Source organism: Myotis brandtii, unplaced genomic scaffold, assembly GCF_000412655.1.
Source record: "Myotis brandtii unplaced genomic scaffold, ASM41265v1 scaffold927, whole genome shotgun sequence".
Classification (NCBI taxonomy): Eukaryota; Metazoa; Chordata; class Mammalia; order Chiroptera; family Vespertilionidae; genus Myotis; species Myotis brandtii.
This window is the reverse complement of record NW_005371823.1, coordinates 552,187-565,118: the sequence shown is the minus strand read 5'-3', so window position 1 is coordinate 565,118 and position 12,932 is coordinate 552,187. Positions and strand designations below refer to the sequence as shown.

The following is a 12,932-nucleotide window of genomic DNA, read 5'->3' as shown; positions in this document are numbered from 1 at the left end:
AATAAGCAATTGCAGAACATATAATGACAGACAAAATGTCTTATGGGAGCACTGTGTGTATGTGTGTGGCAGCAGGGCACGGTGGGGGATACTTAATTCAGGTTGTAGTACATCAGAGCCACAAGTATAACTACACGTGTAGAAAATCTGACGTACAATTTGACTGGGAAGGGTGGGGAGTGAGAATATGGCACAAAGTCTGGCTGTGAAAAGGATGTGCAAAGAGATATACTCTCCATCAATGGGGCAGGGGCATGGCAAGGTAGCTGCAAACCCAGTGTTGTGCAATGCCAAACTTACAGAACCCATTTGCCACAAGGTGTCAGCCCGAGGCCCCTTCCCTGTAGGCCACACTGATCTTACTGGTGGCAGTGATGGATCACTGATATACTAGTAGTGCCTAGGCTTTTGTTCCCTGATGCTGCGAAGTTCTTCTACTTCCTTGAGACTGAGGTACACAGTTATCTGATCTTTGTGCGGGATCCTTGCCACTTTGCGCCACACAAAGCCCAGATCATTTCTGCATTTCACATACACCTTCACTAAAGCAATCATCTCAAGTTTTTTTAAACTGTCAGAGCCCATTCTTTTCATCATCACATACTCCTGGGACTAGTGCAGTTTCTGGCACACAGTAGGCAGTTAGTAAACGTGTATTTATTGTATGAATAATACTTAAACCTATGCATGCAAGAATCGATAAGCAAATAAGTGATGTACAAATCAAAGAATAAATCAGCAAACGAATATAAGTGATCTGTGTGACATAAAGGGGGTATGGGATAAAGAAATAAGAAAAATATTAAATGTTATTTTCATGAAGCTTGCTAAAAGTATACAACAGAAACATAAAATACAGAATTATATTTGCAATCAGAACTGTCTGGTAAATCAAGGACCTCAATAAGAACATGTGGGAAGGGGAAGATACAATGATCTTGAATTGCTCTCAAAACTGAAGAATTATTAAAAGAAACTAAGGATGGACCTCAAAATTACAATATTCTAACAATTACCTCCATTCAAGGCAAGTGGATGGCACAAATTTATGAACCAATGAGCTATGAACATGATCAGTGAAAAGGGAAAAAGTCCTACAGCCAACTGATTTTTGACAAGGGCACCAAGAACACACAATGGGGAAAGAATTGTCTTCTCAATAAATGATGTTGGTGACACTGGATAGCCACAAGCAGAAGAATGAAACTGCACCCCTATCTTACACCACTCACAAAAGTAACTTGAAATGGATGGAGATTTAAATGTAACACCAGAAACCATAAAGCTCATAAAAGAAAACATAGGGGAAAAAACTCTGACATTGGTCTTGGCAATAACTTCTTGTATAAAATATCAAAAGCATGGGCAATAAAAACTAAATTAAACAAGTGGGACTACTTAAACTAAAGAGCTTCTGCAGAACAAAGGAAATCACCAATAAACTGAAAAGGCAACCTACAAAACTGGAAGAAGTTTTGTAAACCATATCTGATAAGGGGTTAATATTCAAAATATATGCTGAAACCATACAAATCAATAGCAAAAAAAAAAAAAAAAGCAAATAATTCCATTAATAATGGTCAAAGAACCCGAATAGACATTTTCCCAAAGAAGACATACAAATGGCCAATGGGTACATGAAAAAGTGCTCATCGTCATCAATCATCATGGAAGTGGCCAATCAAAACCACAAAGAAACCACCTCACACCTATAGGATGGCTATTATCAAAAGGCAAGAGATAAATATGCTGGTGAGGACGAGGAAAAAAGGCAACCCGTATGCACTGTTGGTGGGAATATAAATTGGTGCTGCCATTACGGAAAACAGTATGGCAGTTCCTCAAAAAATTAAATATAGAACTACCATATGACCCAGGGATTCCACTTTTGGGTATATATCCAAAGGAAATGAAATCAGAATCTGAAAAGATACCTGCAGTCCCATGATTCATTGTAGCTTTATTCACAATAGCCAAGGTATGGAAACAACCTAAACATCCTTAAATGGATAAAGAAAATGTGATTCTTGGAATCCATCCACCTCCCATCCCCACCCCCAACACACACACACACACACACATACAGGGGTTGGCAAAAGTAGGTTTAAATTTTTGTATTATTTATTAATTACTACATTATTTATTTGTATTATAGTTGTAAACCTACTTTTGCCAACCCCTTGTATATATGTATGTATGTATGTATAACATACACACACACACACACACACACACACAATGGACTATAAAAAAAAAAAGGTAACCCTGTAATTTGAAGCTGGAGGGCATTATGCCAAGTGAAATAAGCCACACAGAGAAAAATACAAATGCTGCATGCTCTCACTTATCTGTGGAATCTAAAATAAGAAACACATAAAAGTAGAGAATAGAATGGTGGTTGCCAGCGGCTGGGAAAATGGGGAGATGTAGGTCCAAGGACAGAAACTTTCAGTTAGAATAAGTTCTAAGGATCTCATGTACAGTATGGTAACTACAGTTAATACTACTGGGCTGTACTGTGTGCTTGAAAGTTGCTGAGTAAGATGCAATTTTGGTCCCTTGAGTTCTTGTGACTAGTGTTTTTCTATCTTTCGTATAGAACAGAGCTGGTGCTTTCACATCACACCAATCTTTCTTAGAAAATGGATCAACCACTTCCTTCTTGGCTCCCTTTTTGCCGCCTTTCATAAGGCGCTTTTTCTTGCCCACCGCCATGGCGCTGCTCAGAGAGCCAAAAGGGCCCTTACAAATATTTCTTACATGAATATACTATTGTCAAATCATATTGATGATTCCCTGGTGTTGGTCACCACATTCTCTTAACTGAATTATTGCGATAGTGTCCTAATTGGCGTACCTTCCTTTAATATTATTGTCTCAGGTCCCCAGTAAGTCCACTAGGTAAGCAGAACAATCCTTTCTCTATATTACATTCAAATGCAAATTTGATCCTGTCACCCCATATTTTAAACCTCTCATCAATTGCCCTCCACTGATTTTATTTTTTTCATATATTTTTATTGATTTCACAGAGGAAGAGAGATGGAAAGATAGAAACATCAATGATGAGAATCATTGATTGGCTGTCTCCTGTGTGCCCCCTACTGGGCATCGAGCCTGGAAACGCCAAACTCAGGCATGTGCTCTGACCAGGAATCGAACCATGACCTCATAGGTCGAAGCTCAAACACAGCCCTTCACCGATTTTAGATAAAGTTTAACATTTATTTCCAGCTAAGATGAAGCATGAGGACCCAACTTATCTTCCCAACTGAAACAACAGAAAAATCTGGGGAAACTAGGCACAGCCCAGCAGACTCCCCACGAAGAGAAGATGGAACTAAGAATCCCAGGAATCAAAGTAAATAGAGTCTTCAAGAGAGAATTCCAGAAAAGGGGGAGCTTCAAAGAGAGGGAACTATGGCAATCAGAGAGGGTCCCCTAAAGAATTCAGCAGACTCTGATCACTGCAAAAGTGTGAGGAACTGCCCAAGGCCAAGAAAAGAACCCAAAATGACTATAGGAACCCATGTGAGTACTCAAAACAGGGCCAGGAATAGTGCTGTTCCTACCAGTCAGACTAGAAAACCTTATAACTCATGGGGCATCAGAAAGAATATTCAAATGGGTCTTGCTGTAGTAGTTAGAAAAATTAACTTGATGCTAAACATTGCTCTGGTCCCACCCAAGGAATCTTAAAAGCAAGACCCAAAAGGATCAAACTGTTTCCAGGTAAAACTGCATCCTAGAATAAAACTACCTAAGATTTATAGGACTACAAGAGTGTGCAATACCCAAGAAGGAAAAATTCACAATTTCTGACATGCAATCAAAAATTACCTGACATATTAAAATAAGCAGAAAAGGACATTATGGCTTATTAACATAGCTTGCATTCCCCAATACATCTGGTCCCTAGCTAATTCTCTGGCCCTCAATTCTCCCCCTCAACATTTTATGTTTCGTATCTACTGAATTTGTTTTAGTTCTTCAAAAACACCATGCTCTTTCTTGCTTTCATTGTTAACTATCTCCCCTGTTTGTCCATCCAGTATGGTATACAGGAAAACTGTCAGGGCGGGAGAGAGTCCTGATTTGATGTGCTCAACAACATCCATGGTGTAAATACTCCTACCACAGCCAATTTCAAGCTAGCAATGGTTTAACAATCAGCTTGAAAAATTCCTAAATTTTTAACAATCAATTCTCATGAGCTGTGACAAGCTTGCATTTGTTTCTCCCATCACCTGCTTGGATTGTAAACACTCATCCTCAGGTCTCAAGTTCAACATCAGTTACTCTGGGAATCCTTCCATGGTCCATGGTCCTTCAAATCTAAGCGAAATGTTTCTGCCCTGTGCTTCCATAATACACTGCACTTTTGCCATTAAAGCACTTGTGATATTCTTCATTCTTTGGTTTTGTACCTGTCTGACCCATATACTCCAAGAAGGTGGGTATTCATTACTGCATCTGCAGAGCATCAGCACGATAGCAAGTGCATAACAACACTCAATGAAAATTAGCTGAATGAGCAATAAAAAGAAACATACGAATACATGCAACAACACAGATGCACCTCAAATGCATTATGCAATGTGAAAGAAGTCAAACACAAAAGGCTACATTCTATGAAAATGACAAAACCCACCAATCAGTGGTTGCCAGGGGCTGGCGTAGTGAGAGGGAATTGCAATGGGACACACGGAAACTCGGGGTTGATGGGAATGTCCTGTCTTGATATTGCCTAAAAAGGGTAAATGTTACTGCACATAAATATACCTCAAAGACATGAATTTGTTTTAAAAAATAGCTGAAGTAATCTGTCAATGCTGAGGAGATGATGAGTAAATCAAAGCCCAAACTTAATCAATTTTCAGCATAATGTGGGCAGGGCAGCAGTAAAGATTGGATACACATACTATATTGGTTTCCTAGAGCTGCCCTAACAAAGTACCACAGACTTAGGGGAGCCCACACAACAGAAATGTATCCTCCTGCAGTTCTGGAGGCTAAAGGTCTGATATTAAGGTGTAGGCCCTGCCCCTCAAGAGGCTCTGGTAGAGCATCCCTCTTGCCTCTTCCTAGCTTCTGGTGCTCCTTCCCATGTCGCTGCATCACTCCAATCGCTGCCTCTTGGTCACATGGCCTTCTTCCTCCTCTGTCTCTCTCCTCTGTGTCTCTATGTCCAAATCTCCCTCTTTTTTTAAGGACACCTGTCACTGCATTAGAGCCCACCCTAAGCTGGCATGACCTCATTTGAACTTAATTATACTGGCAAAGACCTTATTTCCAAATAAGGTCATATTCACAAATACTGAGGGTTAAAGCTTAAACATAATTAGCAGTGAGTAGCTCATCATTTCTCCCTCAGATAGCTCTGAGATAGCTCTCCTCCCTTCCCCATATTCCCTGGGTCAGGGCTAGAAAGAAGGAAGAAGTGGTGAGATGAATGAGTCGGAGTGCTGTCCCCTCTAACTGTAATTCAATCCATAATACACAGAAATAGCTATGAAACAAGGCAAAGATATGGCAACACAAAAAGACATAGAAAGTTCAGTGGTTCAGAAGTTCTAGGGGGCTTAAGAGAAGGTTTCATGGTATTTTAAAAAACGGTATTTGAAATGGTCCTGGATAGAAGATATGAAGAAGAGTAGGCCATGCTAAGTCAAGGGAAGAAATGCTATCATGTTAGAAGACAGAGACAGACAAGAATGATAAGAGGAAGGAGTCCAATTTGATGAAAGCATTGACTCTAAGAATGATATATTGGAAAAGTAGGTGAGAACCAGGTCCAGGTAGCAAGAGGTAAAATGCCTAAATAAGGAGCCTGCACTTCATTCCACAGATGGTTTTGGGGGCCACTAAGGGGGCAACAGCAGTAAAAATTGATGTTTTCTCATCCCTGCCCAGAAAACACAGCAAAGAGGGTCACATAATAAGACAGGTGACTTTTCAAATGTATAGTCTTTTGGACTGTTCACATCACCCAGGTTGCAATTTGTCCCACTGATCCAGCCAACATGTAATATCAGAACTAGAAATAGCTAGGGGAGCCCCACTCTGCTACTGTGTGGAATTCATGTCATTCATCTGCTGAAATGGCTCCCTCTTGAAAATACAACAGTAATTCAAAAGTGTTTATATTTATTTGCTTCAGTAAAAGACTTTTCTATTGTTAAACTGCAAGCTACAGTACAAAATTTAGTAAGATTTCTAACTTATAGAGAAACTGTTTTCTTTGGTAATTCCTCTCTCCAAAAGAGTGTTCCCAGAGTGCAAACCAACTCATCCTTTTAGGTTATAAAGCTGAAAATCCTCAAACGATAGTATTTGTTTGGTTGTTTTTACAAAAGAAGCACACAGAATAGAGAATTTAATTGCCAGCAATTCTGCTGAAACTCACGGTGAGAATGCCAAGGCCACAGTTACTGCATGTGTTCTTGTTCTAGCATCTATGCCTGCGTTTAAGAACCTTCTTCCCCCATCCTACCCCCTTGGCCTTCTCTCTAAGCCCTTTTCTAGGACCATGCAATTGTAATTGCTCTATGGAAATCAATCCTTGAAACCCTCTGGGATCTAGAGGTCAACTCTCCCACAAAGCTACATTGTGTCTGAATGTTCTCAATGTCTGAGATTTTAACTAGTGTGGGAAAGTGGACAGTTTCAGAAAAACAATTTAAAAAAAAATTAAAACAGGGAAAATCTGATTGCATAGCCAGATAAGTCAATTAAAATATCATTTTGGTGTCATCTTTCTCTTCAACCATAATAGGCTACAAGTTTAAATCAAATTCTCTTTCTAACTCCTAATTGTTCAATTTCATAAATGGCAATATCAGTCAACTAATAATTAGCAGTGAGTAGCTCATCGTTTCTCCCTCAGCTGTGCCCCTGAGATAGCTCTCCTCCCTTTCCCATATTCCCTGGGTCAGGGCCAGAAAGAAGGAAGAAGGGGTGAGACGAATGAGTCGGAGTGCTGTCCCTCTAACTGTATTTCAAAAACATATATAAATCGTGTAAGGGTAAGCCCTCTGTGCTGACACATTACACAGACTATTAGAGGTACCTAAGGGGCTTTGGCGATTATCAGATTCAACTGCTTCATTTTACAGACTTAAAAAATGAGGCACAAGGTGGGTGACTGACTGTCCAATGTCAAACAACTAATTAGTGGTAGAGCAGGAATAAGGACCAAGTTCTTCTAGGTGATGGTCCAATGGTCCCTAGCTTTTTCCACCAACCCATAAATGAAAGAAAAATTGGTTATGGACTTGGAATGTCTGCTCAACGTGGCATCTGGGCCACCACTGGCCTAGCATTCAAATATTCCAATATCACTGGGATGTGTCCCTGCTCACCCAACTCCAGTTCTCTGCTGACACCCACCAAGCACAGACTGAGACTTCAAATGATGGAACTAGAGGCTGTCACTTTCCTCTGTGCTCAGAGGCTACTCTGTCCCCAGGGCAGCCACCCAAGGCCGGTTGGCATGACACGCTCTGGGAATTTTAAGGGGTACCTCAGAGGAAAGCCTGGGGTACCAAGGCCAGTTATTTTGCTTCCAAACTGGATTGTGCTTTTTAGGTGACATGTTTGTTTCTTAAGGGCCATTGTCAATCCCCTGGTTCCATGTTTTTCACACATTGAAAAAGAATACTTGCTCATCAAGAAGGAAGGAAATGTGATCTTGTTTAGGCCAGCATGTTTGAAAAGTCCTCATAATTTGTCAAGTAGTTGCCTGGGAGGCAGATTCCCCTCACCTCCATCCCAACAACCGTACACAAGTTAAAATTCAGCAGTTCATAGGAATCAAACAGAGAGCGAAGGCTGTGTCCCTAAAGTCCTCAAATAATAAAACAAGAAATGCCCCTGCCGCACTGTCCTACACCACAAGATTGACAACCCCAAATAAACTCAATGTGGAGCAAAGACACAAATAAACAAAAATATAACAGTGCTAGAAGAAAACATGGGTAAATCTTACATTTCATAATCTTAGGGGTGAGGAACACCTTTATAAACACAATACAAAACTCATGTAACTCCATAAAATGTAAAGTGTCTGTACAGCCCAAAACTATGAAGTCAAAAGACAAGTGACATGTAGGGGAAATATTTGCAACCAACAGATAAAAGACTATGCCTTCATCTATACTTTACAAATCAATTTTGTAAATAATTGTGGTAAATAAAACATACAAAACATACCACTTGAATCATTTTTATTGTATAGTCCAATAGCATTAAGTACATTCACAGTGTTCTACAACCACCACCACCACCACCACCACCATCCACCTCTAGAACTTTTTCATCTTCACACACTGGAACTCTGTACCATTAAACAAAACCCTCACCCCCCCCCCCCAGCCCCTGGCAACCACCACTCTACTTTCCGTCTCCCTGAATTTGACTACTCTAGGAACCTCACATACATGCAATTGTACAGTACTTATTGTGACTGGCTTATTTCAATTAGCATAATGTCCTCAAGGTTCATCCATGCTGCAGTATGTGACAGGATTTGCTTCCTTTTTAAAGCTGAATAATAATCTATTGTATGTACTGGTATGTGCCACAGATGGTTTATCCATTCATCCATCAATGAGCATCGCAGTTTCCCCTTCTGGCTACTGTATACAGATCAATGTTTTAAGAAACATATATCATCCAGTTAATGGACAAAACTACAGAAGGTCTAACTCTTGGCTCATGCAGGGGACTGCTGTTGGGAAAGGAGAAACCATCAAAGAGGACAGCGGTCACATGGGTCTGAGTGACAAAATGGGGGTTTGAAGCATGACCAGTTTCCCTCCGATTATCTCCCTAATTACTAGGTCCTGTTTGGGTGCTTGAGCATGTTAGTGATCAGTTTACAAAGTTACTGAGTCTCTGAGGGGCCAGCTCTGACCCCTATTTTTCCCTTAAGCCCTGTTCTTTTATTATGCCATTCTGCAGAAACCCAGGTTTCTCGGGAAGGTGTGGAGCAGAAACATCTTTCCTTCCACACCCAGAACAAAGGTGACGTTTTGTGCCTACTACCTTGGAGAGAGGCAGAAAGCTAGGTTAAAGGCTGGCAATTCAGAGAACAAAGCAAAGTAAAACATGCAGGGGGCAAAGAAACTTAAGGGCTCTCATGTGAATACACTATTTGCCCATTTGCTATTATAGTGATTTTATGCTATACTGATGCACTAACAGTAATGTGCATAAATACTGATACGTTACTAGTTCAAGGTTTGAATAAGAAAGCAGGACTCTCTCCTTTCTGTTAACAATAACGTTTGCTGTAAGACACAAAATCGTGTAGACAAAGAGGAGAATTTCTTAATTGTAGGCACTGTCAGCACACCGGTCCTTGGAATTAGCAGTTTAGTTTTGGAAGTAAAAAAATTTGATTAGATGCTAAAAGTGTCTGCTATATTTCTATCCCCCATCAGTCCACCAGTGAAAAAACATTTATGTATTTCATTTTTCAAATGTTTAAAATCAAAAGAACTTTGGAAAGACTAAAATTACTAAATCCACCAGGTATTAAAATTATAAACACCATAACTTTATATTTATATAGGACTCTTTTTAAGCATTAAAACATTTGCTTAGTAAGCAAGGTACTGCCTATCAAAATGAGTCTGTTGTGGGGGTCCCCTTGGCACCTATGGATGGCACACACTCCTTCCCTTCCTCCGAGACCCGTCCATGGGAGCAAGAGGAAGCATTAAAAACAGACAAGGCAGCAGCGGTGAGGTAGCCGTGAACTTTGCCCCACAATTATTAAAGTATCTACTTAGAAATCACCAGCGGGAAAGAACAAAAGAGAAATGAAAACAATACAAAGCCAACACATTTACTCCAAACACAATACCTGCCAGGCTCTGTCCTGCTGCTGGAAGAACACTGGCCACAGAGGCAAAAAGTGGGCAAAGTAACTGCGACCCGATGCCAGTTCCAGCGGCATTCAGTGTGCATTCACTGAGCCCTGGGCTACGCGATGTTGGGCACAGGCTTCCTCTCTCACAGAGCACTCGGGGAATTTCTGCTCTAGGATCTAGAAAGTGACAGGGAGAGAGACTGCAGCTCATGAAATGCCCAACTCACCCGAGGGAGTCTTGCTCATTATGCCAGGATTTCTGTCTAATAGGACATGCTGGCGAGGCTGGAATAACAGGAACATTTGCGGCTGGACCAAGGCATTTACTCCTGCAGGGACAGACCTGCCAGGGAATGGGCATTTTCTGAGGTCTGGCCGGTAGACACAAGACAGCTCTACCTGTCGCTTCAACTCTCCATCTGCCCGCTTCTGGGCAGACACCAAGATCACACCAAGATCACACTATGGAAGTGCTTTGAGCTCTTTGCAAGAAAAGCAACTTTAAACCAATGAATTGCTGTGACTCAACATTGAATTAGAAGGGAGAATCGAAAACAGTGAGAATAGTTACAAGAACTAAATTGCACTGAATCCAACTCATTAAAATCTCCTCTCAAAAATATTTATAGATATGAAATAAATGTTTCCTATTCTTCTCGGGACACACTCCGGCATCTCCACTTTTTCTCACCAGGCTCAGGATCAAAACCACCTCTATGCCGATGCCACACTGGTCAACCCAACTCCATGTTACAGCTTGTTCCCCAGACCAGGGAGCGCCCCTGCCTCTCAGCAAAGGAAGAGAATCCACAGCAAGCACAACAAAATCAACAGCACCCTCCCCCCCTCGGCTGTTTTCATCTATGCATTAATTTCTTCCCTTTTCTCTTTAATGAGTTGCATTTAAAGGATAAAATATTTTACATAGTCTTTCACAAGGCACTAGACCAGCCGTGGGCAAACTACGGCCCGCGCGTCGGATTCGGCCCATTTGAAATGAAAAAAACTATAAAACTAAAAAAAAAAAGACCGTACCCTTTTATGTAATGATGTTTACTTTGAATTTATATTAGTTCACACAAACACTCCATCCATGCTTTTGTTCCGGCCCTCCGGTCCAGTTTAAGAACCCATTGTGGCCCTTGAGTCAAAAAGTTTGCCCACCCCTGCACTAGACACTTTTCATTAAAAGTGACTTTTAGAAATAATGCAATCTCTGGAAAAAGAGGTACACATTTTATTTAGTACAGCAAGCCAAGTGGGAGAAGAACTCTTTGTTAAAAGCATAAATTACATTTGAAATCTAAGGGCAAGGATTTATAAAATAATTTCTGAGCCATAAGCTGAGACCATTGAAGAGCTACACACAATGGTTAAGAATACAGAGCTCTGAAAATAAAGCATATAGTATGTAAACACTGACAAATCACTGTGTATTCATCCAATTGGCAATATGAAAAGATGGAAATCTAATTTGTTAAAAATTACACACACCATTGCAGTAACAATTACGAATCATCAGTAAATTTCACGTTATTTACAGGCTGACAGTTAGCAGCTGACTTTGTTTCTTCTGAGTTACACATAGAGAGAGAGATGTTCGCTCAAGGGACACAAGAACTTTCAGAGACAGAGAGGGACAGAGGGAGGAAGCGAAATGCAAGTCTATTCACTGTTTCTATGCTGGACTTTCCAATAACTGAATTTGATGAGGGGAAAGGGAAGAAACGTTAGCCTTCAGGAAAGATGTGTGTCACCTACAAACTTCTTGCATATGTAAATTACCCGTGGATCTTCAGAACGGGCATCAGGTAACAGAAGTCAAAGAGACCTGTGTTTAAAGCTCAGCTCCACAACTCATTAGTTCTGTGACCTTAGGAAAGTGACTTAATCTGTTAACTTTCTCATATGTAAAATAAGAATTAATATTATCTACAGCATAGATCTATTGTCAAGTTTAAGTGAAAGAACACATGTCTGTATTTTAGAAGAACCATATAAATGCCAGTGCTCCCTACATACTCTCTCTGTTTTACAAAGATAATACATAGTTGGAAGGCATTCTACATCATATGATAGTTTTTACTTAATATATAAGTATCATTTATGGAATAGTAGTCATTAAAATTAGGTTTATGAGAAGTTTTTAATAAAATTGAGAAATGTAAAATATTCATTTAAAAAGTTACTTAAATATGGGCATCTAAATGAGATTTATCATAAAATTATTTCCTATAATGTTAAGGACAATTCTTGGTATAAGAGAAAAGTACATTATAAAACATCACCAAGTCCAGATTTCCATCAACATGTAACTTAATCCCTCTCAAATAGGGCGCTTTAGTTGAAGTTCTGCCCATTTGAAATGCTTAGCTGCTCTAATCTCAGCTCTCCCATGGTCTCTAGGAAGGGATAAGCCTGTCTTTCACTGGGAACTGAACAAATCAATCATCACAACCAGATTGGTGACATATGGCACTCATGTGCACTACACTCCCATGGATGGCAAAGGGGGAAACTGAGTTTCTCTAGGCCAGCGACTAAAATCCATATTTGGTGAGAACTTTCTAATATTCATTAGTGAAAATCAAACACTTATTTATAGACTAGAGGCCCAATGCACGAAGACTTGTGAAAGAATGGGCCTTCCTTCCCTTGCCTCCTGGCACTGCCTGTGCTCCGGCCCGGAGCCACCTTTCCGCCTTCCCACACTGCCCAGAGTCCCAGAGCAGCTGGGGTGGTGTGGAACGCCTGCGTCCCGCCCTGTCCCTGGCCACTCGGCGCCTGAGTATGCAAATAAACCCACCATCTTTGTTGGGTTAATCTGCATACTCACTCCTGATTGGCTGGTGGGCATTGCAAAGATACCGTCAATTTGCATCTTTCTCTTTTATTAGTGTAGACTAGAGGCCCAGTGCACAAAAATTTGTGCACTCGGGGGGGGGAGGGGGGTTCCTCAGCCCGGCCTGTGCCCTCTCGCAGTCTGGGACCCCTCAGGAGATAACGACCTGCTGGCTTAGGCCTGCTCCCGGGTGGCAGAGGGCAGGCCCAATCCCTA

At 40.8% G+C, this 12,932-nt stretch overlaps 1 protein-coding gene and 1 pseudogene across 1 annotated transcript in view; both read right to left on the bottom strand.

The window, feature by feature from the left end:
* AVEN (apoptosis, caspase activation inhibitor) overlaps positions 1 to 12,932 on the bottom strand; it is a gene marked incomplete at its 5' end in the record, with an annotated part of 120,464 nt that overhangs the window by 28,786 nt on the left and 78,746 nt on the right. The gene's annotated exons all lie outside the window — the stretch shown is intronic.
* The window catches only part of LOC102243734, a 15,689-nt pseudogene continuing 5,205 nt past the window's right edge, over positions 2,449 to 12,932 (bottom strand).